This window comes from Schistocerca cancellata, chromosome 6 (assembly GCF_023864275.1).
Source record: "Schistocerca cancellata isolate TAMUIC-IGC-003103 chromosome 6, iqSchCanc2.1, whole genome shotgun sequence".
Taxonomy (NCBI): domain Eukaryota; kingdom Metazoa; phylum Arthropoda; class Insecta; order Orthoptera; family Acrididae; genus Schistocerca; species Schistocerca cancellata.
This window is the reverse complement of record NC_064631.1, coordinates 690,801,110-690,814,820: the sequence shown is the minus strand read 5'-3', so window position 1 is coordinate 690,814,820 and position 13,711 is coordinate 690,801,110. Positions and strand designations below refer to the sequence as shown.

General features: G+C 43.5%; 1 protein-coding gene across 2 annotated transcripts in view; it reads right to left on the bottom strand.

Annotated features, from left to right (window-relative positions):
* LOC126191369 (S1 RNA-binding domain-containing protein 1) overlaps positions 1-13,711 on the bottom strand; it is a 263,508-nt gene that overhangs the window by 182,610 nt on the left and 67,187 nt on the right. For both annotated transcript variants that reach the window (XM_049932214.1, XM_049932215.1), the window contains one exon: positions 11,887-11,992. The gene's annotated coding sequence lies outside the window, so the exon portion shown is untranslated. The remainder of the gene's footprint in view (positions 1-11,886; positions 11,993-13,711) is intronic.

Here is a 13,711-nt window from a genome sequence, read left to right as displayed (position 1 = left end):
CAATATGACTGGAAAAAAAAAGACAATGAATTTGGGTTGGGTTAAACAACACCATGGCAGAACTGATTTTTATCCCTACATATTAAAGCCATAAAACAAGTTATCATACAGGAGAGTACAAATATTATCTGGATTTGTATTTTATTTGCATGTTGAGAATAATTCCAAGGACGATGTGAATCTTCCAGATGGGACGATGGTCACAGTAACTTCGAGAGAGGAAGTACCTGTAGGAATACTAGTGTACAACCTTTTCATTAAAAATTCTGAATCACCACTGTGCATTATGATTTGCTGACAATTATCAGTTTCTGTAATTGTTCATAAGATTTTCTATAACTTTGACAATAGATAAGATTTTTACTAACAAGGGGAGGTCGCCAATTGTGAATTTCAGATTCGACTCATACTGCGCATAATAAAAGCTCATGGCCAGAGGTGTAATGTGGCAAAGCACCAAGATGCACTTCTCAGCCGTTGTCGAGAAAATCGACAGTTAAAAGAAACCGTTGCGGTGAAACACTCTCTACGATCTCTGATTTCCTAAAGCGTCGTGGCGCAGCGGTAAGCGCTCGTGTTCGTAATCCGAAGGTCGCCGGATCGAATCTCGCGCCATGCAACTTTTTTTTAAGTATTTGTTTTTTGTAATTAATATATATAAATATATATATAAAAAGAAAGATGATGAGACTTACCAAACAAAAGCGCTGGCAGGTCGATAGACACACAAACAAACACAAACATACACACAAAATTCTAGCTTTCGCAACCAACGGTTGCCTCGTCAGGAAAGAGGGAAGGAGAGGGAAAGACAAAAGGATTTGGGTTTTAAGGGAGAGGGTAAGGAGTCATTCCAATCCCGGGAGCGGAAAGACTTACCTTAGGGGGAAAAAAGGACAGGTATACACTCGCACACACACACACATATCCATCCGCATATACACAGACACAAGCAGACATTTGTAAAGGCAAAGAGTTTGGGCAGAGATGTCAGTCGGGGAGGAAGTGTAGAGGCAAAGATGATGTTGAAAGACAGGTGAGGTATGAGCGGCGGCAAATTGAAATTACAAATTAGCGGAGATTGAGGCCTGGCGGATAGCGAGAAGAGAGGATACGCTGAAGGGCAAGTTCTCATCTCCGGAGTTCTGACAGGTTGGTGTTAGTGGGAAGTATCCAGATAGCCCGGACGGTGTAACACTGTGCCAAGATGTGCTGGCCGTGCACCAAGGAATGTTTAGCCACAGGGTGATCCTCATTACCAACAAACACTGTCTGCCTGTGTCCATTCATGCGAATGGACACTTTGTTGCTGGTCATTCCCACATAGAACGCTTCACAGTGTAGGCAGGTCAGTTGGTAAATCACGTGGGTGCTTTCACACGTGGCTCTGCCTTTGATCGTGTACACCTTCCGGGTTACAGGACTGGAATAGGTGGTGGTGGGAGGGTGCATGGGACAGGTTTTACACCGGGGGCGGTTACAGGGGTAGGAGCCAGAGGGTAGGGAAGGTGGTTTGGGGATTTCATAGGGATGAACTAAGAGGTTACAAAGGTTAGGTGGACGGCGGAAAGACACTCTTGGTGGAGTGGGGATCCTAATCCTACTCCTAATGATCCAACTCCCCAAGACACTATCCAAATTGAATCATGCCTGGAACAGTTCCGTCCTCCGTCACAGCGGGACCCACCTCCTCTTCCTCAAAATCACCCTCTCCTAACCTTCCAGGAATTTCTGACTTCCAGCCTTGCCTCTCAATCCTTCTTAAAAAACCTTAATCCTACTTCCAACATCACCACTGCTGAAGCCCAGGCTATCCGTGATCTGAAGGCTGACCGGTCCATCGTCATTCTTCCGGCGGACAAGGGTTCCACGACTATGGTACTTGATCGTCGGGAGTATGTGGCTGAGGGACTGCGTCAGCTTTCAAACAACACTACTTACAAAGTTTGCCAAGGTAATCCCATTCCTGATGTCCAGGTGGAGCTTCAAGGAATCCTCAGAACCTTAGGCCCCCTACAAAACCTTTCACCTGACTCCATCAACCTCCTGACCCCACCGACACCCCGCACCCCTACCTTCTACCTTCTTCCTAAAATTCACAAACCCAATCATCCCGGCCGCCCCATTGTAGCTGGTTACCAAACCCCCACAGAACGTATCTCTGCCTACGTAGATCAACACCTTCAACCCATTACATGCAGTCTCCCATCCTTCATCAAAGACACCAACCACTTTCTCGAACGCCTGGAATCCTTACCCAATCCGTTACCCCCAGAAACCATCCTTGTAACCATTGATGCCACTTCCTTATACACAAATATCCCGCACGTCCAGGGCCTCGCTGCGATGGAGCACTTCCTTTCACGCCGATCACCTGCCACCATACCTAAAACCTCTTTCCTCATTACCTTAGCCAGCTTCATCCTGACCCACAACTTCTTCACTTTTGAAAACCAGACATACCAACAATTAAAGGGAACAGCCATGGGTACCAGGATGGCCCCCTCATATGCCAACCTATTCATGGGTCGCTTAGAGGAAGCCTTCTTGGTTACCCAGGCCTGCCAACCCAAAGTTTGGTACAGATTTATTGATGACATCTTCATGATCTGGACTCACAGTAAAGAAGAACTCCAGAACTTCCTCTCCAACCTCAACTCCTTTGGTTCCATCAGATTCACCTGGTCCTACTCCAAATCCCATGCCACTTTCCTTTATGTTGACCTTCACCTGTCCAATGGCCAGCTTCACACGTCTGTCCACATCAAACCCACCAACAAGCAACAGTACCTCCATTACGACAGCTGCCACCCATTCCACATCAAACGGTCCCTTCCCTACAGCCTAGGTCTTCGTGGCAAATGAATCTGCTCCAGTCCGGAATCCCTGAAGCATTACACCAACAACCTGACAACAGCTTTCGCATCCCGCAACTACCCTCCCGACCTGGTACACAAGCAAATAAACAGAGCCACTTCCTCATCCTCTCAAACCCAGAACCTCCCACAGAAGAACCACAAAAGTGCCCCACTTGTGACAGGATACTTTCCGGGACTGGATCAGATTCTGAATGTGGCTCTCCAGCAGGGATACGACTTCCTCAAATCCTGCCCTGAAATGAGATCCATCCTTCATGAAATCCTCCCCACTCCACCAAGAGTGTCTTTCCGCCGTCCACCTAACCTTCGTAACCTCTTAGTACATCCCTATGAAATCCCCAAACCACCTTCCCTACCCTCTGGCTCCTACCCTTGTAACCGCCCCCGGTGTAAAACCTGTCCCATGCACCCTCCCACCACCACCTACTCCAGTCCTGTAACCCGGAAGGTGTACACAATCAAAGGCAGAGCCACGTGTGAAAGCACCCACGTGATCTACCAACTGACCTGCCTACACTGTGATGCATTCTATGTGGGAATGACCAGCAACAAACTGTCCATTCGCATGAATGGACACAGGCAGACAGTGTTTGTTGGTAATGAGGATCACCCTGTGGCTAAACATGCCTTGGTGCACGACCAGCACATCTTGGCGCAGTGTTACACCGTCTGGGTTATCTGGATACTTCCTACTAACACCAACCTATCCGAACTCCGGAGATGGGAACTTGCTCTTCAATATATCCTCTCTTCCCGTTATCCACCAGGCCTCAATCTCCGCTAATTTCAAGTTGCCGCCACTCATACCTCACCTGTCATTCAACAACATCTTTGCCTCTGCACTTCTGCCTCGACTGACATCTCTGCCCAAACTCTTTGTCTTTAAATATGTCTGCTTGTGTCTGTATATGTGTGGATGGATATGTGTGTGTGTGCGCGAGTGTATACCCGTCCTTTTTTCCCCATAAGGTAAGTCTTTCCGCTCCCGGGACTGGAATGACTCCTTACCCTCTCCCTTAAAACCCACATCCTTTCGTCTTTCCCTCTCCTTCCCTCTTTCCTGATGAGGCAACAGTTTGTTGCGAAAGCTTGAATTTTGTGTGTATGTTTGTGTTCGTTTGTGTGTCTGTCGACCTGCCAGCACTTTCATTTGGTAAGTCACATCATCTTTGTTTTTAGGTATATTTTTCCTTCATGGAATGTTTCCTTCTATTATAACCATATCATTAATTTGAACCCAACAATTACGTTTGTTATTGTCGCCTTTGCATTTCGAAATCTTTCCTGTTGTCTTATTTCTCTTTTTTCTCTTTATTTTCTCTTTCTGTTTTTACCAGTAGTTTCACTTTGTATTCACCTTCTCCTTTTACCGTAATCTACTATACAATTTTATCCCGCCTATATATGCTCAACAATACGTAACCCACTTCCCAACCATAACCAAAAATTTTATTTTCCGCTTTCAACACTACCGCTGCTATAATATCCACCGTTTCTAGTTCAATAACAGCTCCTTTCACGTATTTAACAACCATTTCGGCTAGTTCTAATAACTTTAACTTTATTTCCACTTCCGTTTTTCGCACATCACTGATCATTTTAGCCGCTCCCCACAGGTTTTAACGTCATTATTTCTACAATTGTTAGCCCCATTTTCGTAATCTTTCACCACAACACCACTCCTTTAATACGTTTTTTCGAAATTTTCTCGAAATTTTCCCGAATTTCTCCGTCTTTTAACGTGATTTAGCGGCAACACAACCACCTAACCATTTTGCACATCGCTGTCTACCAACCCAAGTTCACCACAGGATCAACTTAACCAACACTTTTCCGCCTTTTTTCATACCAGATCTCCAATTGCTTTCTAGTTCGCCTTCATCTCTCCCCATATATTTCAATCTTTCTTTTTCATTTCAACCTCATGTTAAACTTTCCACCTTCTAATACCATGTCACCCTCACAACACCCCCACAACGACCCCATTAAGTTTTATTTACATTCCCTCCGCAAACATGCCTTCACCCTAGCCAGATTACGCTCACATATTTTATTTTCTCAGGCTTGTCTGACATTTGGCATAACTCCCAAAGGCCTCACACTTAAAGTTCCCATCTCTGGCTGCAACCCTTCTTTCCATCAGTCCCTATACCAGTTCCAAACTGAACAATCCATTGCCCTCACCCACCTAATCCTTCACCTACACATCAACTCAGCCAATGAACACACCCGTCAACTCCTATCCTTAATAAAAGTCCTCAACCTTTCCTCTCCCACATCCACACCAGCTATTCAGAGCATCCTCCTACAGGCCAACCGCCAATTAGAACAGCATGCCACCCTTCACCTCAAAAAACTATCCAATCTCCTGGTTTCCCACCTCCGGAAAGGCAACTCACTCACCCTTCACAACCTTTCCAGCAAACCTCAACCACCTCTCATTGCACACAAACCCAGTCTCTCCCATCTACTCAATCTCCCACTTCCAGCTCCACTCCCTCCAAAACCTCAAAATCCCGATCAACACACTCTGGCACCACAACACCCTAATTCAGTAGTTAACCTTTCCTCCAAACCTCTCTCCCAATCCGAAACCTCTGTCCTATCCAAAGGCCTCACCTTCAGCCCCACTCCCAGATTCAACCAAACAGCCCTCGTCAAAGATTTACTATCCTACACTCGTACTCTCTGCTGGAAGTATCACTTTGCCACGAAGAAAAATGATCCTAATCCTACCCCTAATGATCCAACTCCCCAAGACACTATCCAAATTGAACCTTGCCTGAAACAGTTCCGTCCTCCGTCACAGCGGGACCCACCTCCTCTTCCTCAAAATCACCCTCTCCAAACCTTCCAGGAATTTCTGACTTCCAGCCTTGCCTCTCAATCCTTCTTAAAAAACCTTAATCCTACTCCCAACATCACCACTGCTGAAGCCCAGGCTATCCGTGATCTGAAGGCTGACCGGTCCATCGTCATTCTTCCGGCGGACAAGGGTTCCACGACCGTGGTACTTGATCGTCGGGAGTATGTGGCTGAGGGACTGCGTCAGCTTTCAGACAACACCACATACAAAGTTTGCCAAGGTAATCCCATTCCTGATGTCCAGGCAGAGCTTCAAGGAATCCTCAGAACCTTAGGCCCCCTACAAAACCTTTCACCTGACTCCATCAACCTCCTGACCCCACCGACACCCCGCACCCCTACCTTCTACCTTCTTCCTAAAATTCACAAACCCAATCATCCCGGCCGCCCCATTGTAGCTGGTTACCAAGCCCCCACAGAACGTATCTCTGCCTACGTAGATCAACACCTTCAACCCATTACATGCAGTCTCCCATCCTTCATCAAAGACACCAACCACTTTCTCGAACGCCTGGAATCCTTACCCAATCCGTTACCCCCAGAAACCATCCTTGTAACCATTGATGCCACTTCCTTATACACAAATATCCCGCACGTCCAGGGCCTCGCTGCGATGGAGCACTTCCTTTCACGCCGATCACCTGCCACCATACCTAAAACCTCTTTCCTCATTACCTTAGCCAGCTTCATCCTGACCCACAACTTCTTCACTTTTGAAAACCAGACATACCAACAATTAAAGGGAACAGCCATGGGTACCAGGATGGCCCCCTCATATGCCAACCTATTCATGGGTCGCTTAGAGGAAGCCTTCTTGGTTACCCAGGCCTGCCAACCCAAAGTTTGGTACAGATTTATTGATGACATCTTCATGATCTGGACTCACAGTGAGTCGAACTCCAGAACTTCCTCTCCAACCTCAACTCCTTTGGTTCCATCAGATTCACCTGGTCCTACTCCAAATCCCATGCCACTTTCCTTTATGTTGACCTTCACCTGTCCAATGGCCAGCTTCACACGTCTGTCCACATCAAACCCACCAACAAGCAACAGTACCTCCATTACGACAGCTGCCACCCATTCCACATCAAACGGTCCCTTCCCTACAGCCTAGGTCTTCGTGGCAAATGAATCTGCTCCAGTCCGGAATCCCTGAAGCATTACACCAACAACCTGACAACAGCTTTCGCATCCCGCAACTACCCTCCCGACCTGGTACACAAGCAAATAAACAGAGCCACTTCCTCATCCTCTCAAACCCAGAACCTCCCACAGAAGAACCACAAAAGTGCCCCACTTGTGACAGGATACTTTCCGGGACTGGATCAGATTCTGAATGTGGCTCTCCAGCAGGGATACGACTTCCTCAAATCCTGCCCTGAAATGAGATCCATCCTTCATGAAATCCTCCCCACTCCACCAAGAGTGTCTTTCCGCCGTCCACCTAACCTTCGTAACCTCTTAGTACATCCCTATGAAATCCCCAAACCACCTTCCCTACCCTCTGGCTCCTACCCTTGTAACCGCCCCCGGTGTAAAACCTGTCCCATGCACCCTCCCACCACCACCTACTCCAGTCCTGTAACCCGGAAGGTGTACACAATCAAAGGCAGAGCCACGTGTGAAAGCACCCACGTGATCTACCAACTGACCTGCCTACACTGTGATGCATTCTATGTGGGAATGACCAGCAACAAACTGTCCATTCGCATGAATGGACACAGGCAGACAGTGTTTGTTGGTAATGAGGATCACCCTGTGGCTAAACATGCCTTGGTGCACGACCAGCACATCTTGGCGCAGTGTTACACCGTCCGGGTTATCTGGATACTTCCTACTAACACCAACCTATCCGAACTATGGAGATGGGAACTTGCTCTTCAATATATCCTCTCTTCCCGTTATCCACCAGGCCTCAATCTCCGCTAATTTCAAGTTGCCGCCACTCATACCTCACCTGTCATTCAACAACATCTTTGCCTCTGCACTTCTGCCTCGACTGACATCTCTGCCCAAACTCTTTGTCTTTAAATATGTCTGCTTGTGTCTGTATATGTGTGGATGGATATGTGTGTGTGTGTGCGAGTGTATACCCGTCCTTTTTTCCCCATAAGGTAAGTCTTTCCGCTCCCGGGACTGGAATGACTCCTTACCCTCTCCCTTAAAACCCACATCCTTTCGTCTTTCCCTCTCCTTCCCTCTTTCCTGATGAGGCAACAGTTTGTTGCGAAAGCTTGAATTTTGTGTGTATGTTTGTGTTCGTTTGTGTGTCTGTCGACTTGCCAGCACTTTCATTTGGTAAGTCACATCATCTTTGTTTTTAGGTATATTTTTCCTTCATGGAATGTTTCCTTCTATTATAACCATATATATATATATATATATATATATATATATATATATATATATATAATAGAGGGAAACATTCCACGTGGGAAAAATATATTTAAAAAGAAAGATGATGAGACTTACCAAACAAAAGCGCTGGCAGGTCGATAGACACACAAACAAACACAAACATACACACAAAAATCTAGCTTTCGCAACCAACGGTTGCCTCGTCAGGAAAGAGGGAAGGAGAAGGGAAGACAAAAGGATATGGGTTTTAAGGGAGAGGGTAAGGAGTCATTCCAATCCCGGGAGCGGATAGACTTACCTTAGGGGGAAGACTGTAAGTCTTTCCGCTCCCGGGATTGGAATGACTCCTTACCCTCTCCCTTAAAACCCATATCCTTTTGTCTTCCCTTCTCCTTCCCTCTTTCCTGACGAGGCAACCGTTGGTTGCGAAAGCTAGATTTTTGTGTGTATGTTTGTGTGTCTATCGACCTGCCAGCGCTTTTGTTTGGTAAGTCTCATCATCTTTCTTTTTATATATATATATATATATATATATATATATATATATATATACACACACCTAAAAACAAAGATGATGTGACTTACCAAATGAAAGTGCTGGCAGGTCGACAGACACACAAACGAACACAAACATACACACAAAATTCAAGCTTTCGCAACAAACTGTTGCCTCATCAGGAAAGAGGGAAGGAGAGGGAAAGACGAAAGGATGTGGGTTTTAAGGGAGAGGGTAAGGAGTCATTCCAGTCCCGGGAGCGGAAAGACTTACCTTAGGGGGAAAAAAGGACGGGTATACACTCGCACACACACACATATCCATCCACACATATACAGACACAAGCAGACATATTTAAAGACCAATATATATATATATATATATATATATGGACGGGTATACACTCGCACACACACACATATCCATCCACACATATACAGACACAAGCAGACATATTTAAAGACCTATATATATATATATATATGGACGGGTATACACTCGCACACACACACATATCCATCCACACATATACAGACACAAGCAGATGTATTTAAAGACCAATATATATATATATATATATATATATATATATATATATATATATATATATATATAATAGAGGGAAACATTCCACGTGGGAAAAATATATCTAAAAAGAAAGGTGATGAGACTTACCAAACAAAAGCGCTGGCAGGTCGATAGACACACAAACAAACACAAACATACACACAAAATTCAAGCTTTCGCAAATAACGGTTGCCTCATCAGGAAAGAGGGAAGGAGAGGGAAAGACGAAAGGATTTGGGTTTTAAGGGAGAGGGTAAGGAGTCATTCCAATCCCTCTTCCTTAAAACCCAAATCCTTTTGTCTTTCCCTCTCCTTCCCTCTTTCCTGACGAGGCAACCGTTGGTTGCGAAAGCTTGAATTTTGTGTGTATGTTTGTGTTTGTTTGTGTGTCTATCGACTCCTTACCCTCTCCCTTAAAACCCATATCCTTTTGTCTTTCCTTCTCCTTCCCCCTTTCCTGACGAGGCAACCGGCGTTGGTTGCGAAAGCTAGATTTTGTGTGTATGTTTGTGCTTGTTTGTGTGTCTATCGACCTGCCAGCGCTTTTGTTTGGTAAGTCTCATCATCTTTCTTTTTAAATATATTTTTCCCACGTGGAATGTTTCCCTCTATTTTATATATATATATATATATATATATATATATATATATATATATATATATATATATATATATATATATATATATTTTTTTTTTTTTTGAATTACAAAAAATAAATACTAAAAAAAAGTTGCATGGCGCGAGATTCGATCCAGCGACCTTCGGATTACGAACCCGAGCGCTTACCGCTGCGCCACGACGCTTTAGGAAATCAGAGATCGTAGAGAGTGTTTCACCGCAACGGTTTCTTTTAACTGTCGATTTTCTCGACAACGGCTGAGAAGTGCATCTTGGTGCTTTGCCACATTACACCTCTGGCCATGAGGTTTTATTATGCGCAGTACGAGTCGAATCTGAAATTCACAATTGGCGGCCTCCCCTTGTAAGACAAAATTAATGTCAATGAAATGTCATTCAGATTCATTCATTCTTCTGATATACTTCCATGCAGATGTTCGTTGTTGGATGTTATGATTTGACAAAAATCTGATGTTATCCAATTGATGGATGTTGTTATATTTACGCACTACATGTGACTTATATAAATAAAAGGTGTTCATACATTCTTCAAGAGAAGTAAAGCAGCAGCATTATTTTTCCTTACAGCAATAATTACGCAAGGAAGAGATGAATTCTATCACAGCTGAATTCACGGGCACAGTTGAGTGACTGAGTGGTAATGAAGAAACAATACTAGATCTTCATTAACTGAATCATGTTCAACAAAAATGAACACTACAGCGTACATCTCTGTAGCTGGGAGTTCCTCTGACTGACTTCCACCATGTGGGGGTCCCGGAATCAATACCTGATCGTGCCAGTGATTTTTCTTTGATGGTAGTACTGGAACAGGGTGCACTCAGGCAAAGCGAGGAGCTACTTGAGTGAAATATAGCAGCTCTTGGCTCTGGTAAGCTGACAATGGCTGTGGGAAGTGGTGTGTTGACTCCCTGCTCCTCTCTATCACATCTGAATGATGCCACTGGCAGAGAACGACACTGTGCCAAGACTGCACAGAATTACTTACCAAGGTCAGAATGCGAAGCTGAAAATGTTCTGTGGAGTGAGCCTTCATCTACGTTGTTTTAATCTTCATTTTCCAAGATGCTGAACTTGGAGTTTTAATTTGATCTGGTAATATGCACTCAAACTTTTAAATATCTATATTTGAGGTTCCCTACATTATGAGTTTGTTTCTGCCTGGATTTTTTGTCAATTTTTACTGTTTCTTACCAAACTCCATTCACTTGCAATCCTAAAGTGGTTAAGACTTTCGGTTCCTGTTCAGTTTCTGTTAAAATAGAGTCAATTTCATTTTTGTTTATTTGCTCTACATCAGATCATCTTTTTCTAGAAGAATGTGTTAAAGACAAAAATATTATTGTTTTCAGCAGATTCCACAAATTCATGTCCTCTGAAATTTCAGTCATAATGCCACAAGTTTCCCACAGAAAAAATATTTTTAGTTTTTTTTCTAGTTTTTCATTAAAAATTCTGAATCACCACTGTGCATTATGATTTGCTGACAATTATCAGTTTCTGTAATTGTTCATAAGATTTCCTCTTCCTTAATACAATGTTGGGTCCTCCAACAAATCCCCCTTCACCTTTGCCTCATTCATCTTCACAATAGGTGGGTTCCTCTCAACATGGGGTCTGAGTGATCTTCCCCTCCTTTCTAATATTCCCCAAACAATCCCTTTTCCCTCCTTTGGGCTGGAACAAATGCGTTCCAAATAACTGAAATACTTTTTCTACTTTTAAATGTTTCTATCAACAGCATTATAAATTCTGCCTCCTGGAGGTAGGTAAGTACTGGCTAGCCATTCTGTGTCCTTTTAATTTAACATTTTTCCCCACACGAGTTTCCCTATAATCAATAACACAGCTGGGCATTGGTAAACAGCATCCATAACTCATGTTGCATTATACTTGGGTGAAAGTAGAATAATATTCCAAGGCCTAATCATACCAATTAAGATACTACATTATTATTACAATCAAAGTGGCCTTATTTAAGACCATTAACAACTTTTTTTTTTTTTCCATTTTCTGCCTTAAGTTAGTCGAGTTCACCACAACTGCTGCTAAATACCTAACCCCCCCTTTTTTTTCACTTACCTTTCAGTGTGTTTTACTGTACTTCCTTCATAAGTTTTTCCATTATCTGTTCTGCAGAAATAGTCTTGTCAAGTATGAGTAAAGTTTTCTGTCTCGATCGGGAGCCCTGTAAAGAGACACAAATCAGCATCCTTTAACACACAAAGTAAAGCAAACATATACATTTCGCAATCAAGCTTCTTACACTAAATAAGGGGCTGAAAGTAGTACTACTGGACACTGGGGTCTGAAGCAACCAAGCTCTAATTCATCTCAAAGGTGTTCCATTCAGGCCAATTCAGGAATGTTATTCTCCACCAACCACTACCTTATAGACACTGCTTTATGACAGAGGGCATTGTCACCCTGATACAATCAATCATTGTCTCCGACCTGCTCCTCCACTATATGCAGTACAGAATGCTGTAAAATGTGGTCGTATCCTTCCGTGTTTAGCATTTTCTTAAGCACAATACAGGGACTACATCCTAACCATGAAAAAACACCCCCATTTCGTAACGTCACCTCCTGTTTACTTCGCAGTTGATGCTACATAATGGCAGATAACATTCTCCAGTCAGTCACTGAATCCAAACCCTTCCATCACACTGCTACAGTGTACAACAAAATTCATTATAAATCACTTGTTTTCCATCATTCACTGTACAGTAGTATCACTCTTTAGACCCCCTCAAGTGTCATTTAGCATTCACTACAGAAATGTGTGGCTTATGAGGAGCTGCTTGACCAATGTACCCCATTTTTCTTAACTGCCTATGCATAATCAATGTGCTAGCTGGACTGCTGGTAGCACTATGGGACTCACAAGTGCTTCCTTCCACTGATTTCATGTGATTTGTTACAACCACCCTCCACAACGCTCAGCAGTCCCTGTCCTTCACTACATGAGTCAGTCTGGTCTCAGTGTAGCTGCAGTTGCTCCTTCACATTTTCACTTTACAATGACATCATCAGCAGTTGACTTGGGCAGTTTTAGAAGTGCCGTCCCATTCTGCTGTCACTGGTTCCCTACGAACACCACAATACTCCCTGCCTGCATTTTATACTGACAGGGATTTGTATTCAGTAACATGATTAGTCCATGTTCAAAGCCACTGAGCTATCCTGATCGTTCCATTCTGCTGTCACTGGTTCCCTACTAACACCACAATACTCCCTGCCTTCTTTTATACTGACTGTTCTGCCTCTTGACTTTTCTAGTGGTCAATTCTGCATTAAATAGGGGTGATTAGACATTTTTGCTCAAGAATGTACTGTTTTACAGGGACTTGCGAATAAAATTCTATCTTCAATAGTCTCAACCATTGCCCAAGGAGCTCCCAAGCGAATGCTAGCTACATTATAGATAGCAATTAAAACATTAGAAACAAAATACACCCTTGCTCGTGAGAGCTATTTTCACTAAATAGTATTTGGCAAAGTTAATCCAACAACAGCAGCCACCAGTGATTCCTTTGTAATGAAGGGGTACAAAATTTGACCAGAGTCAACCTTTTGGATTTTTCTGTGATATTATACGTGTGAAGACTTCTGTATCTAGACCTTATACGAAAGAGCAAGCATTCATAATTTTGGGAAGCACCACACACAAAAAATTAAAAGTAAATATATGTCCATTTTATTTTATATTGGGTGTGATGCTTTTTGCATTCTGATGCCAAGTCTGCTTTTTATCCTTTTGTTCTAGCAGAAATACTCTTCATCAGATATTGTACAGTGGGCTATGACTGCTAACAGAAATCACACCTTTTATACCAAGTGATGTGCCAGATTGGTGTACAGAGTTTAGAGGAGGGACTGTGACAAGCATGTGTAGAGGTTTCAG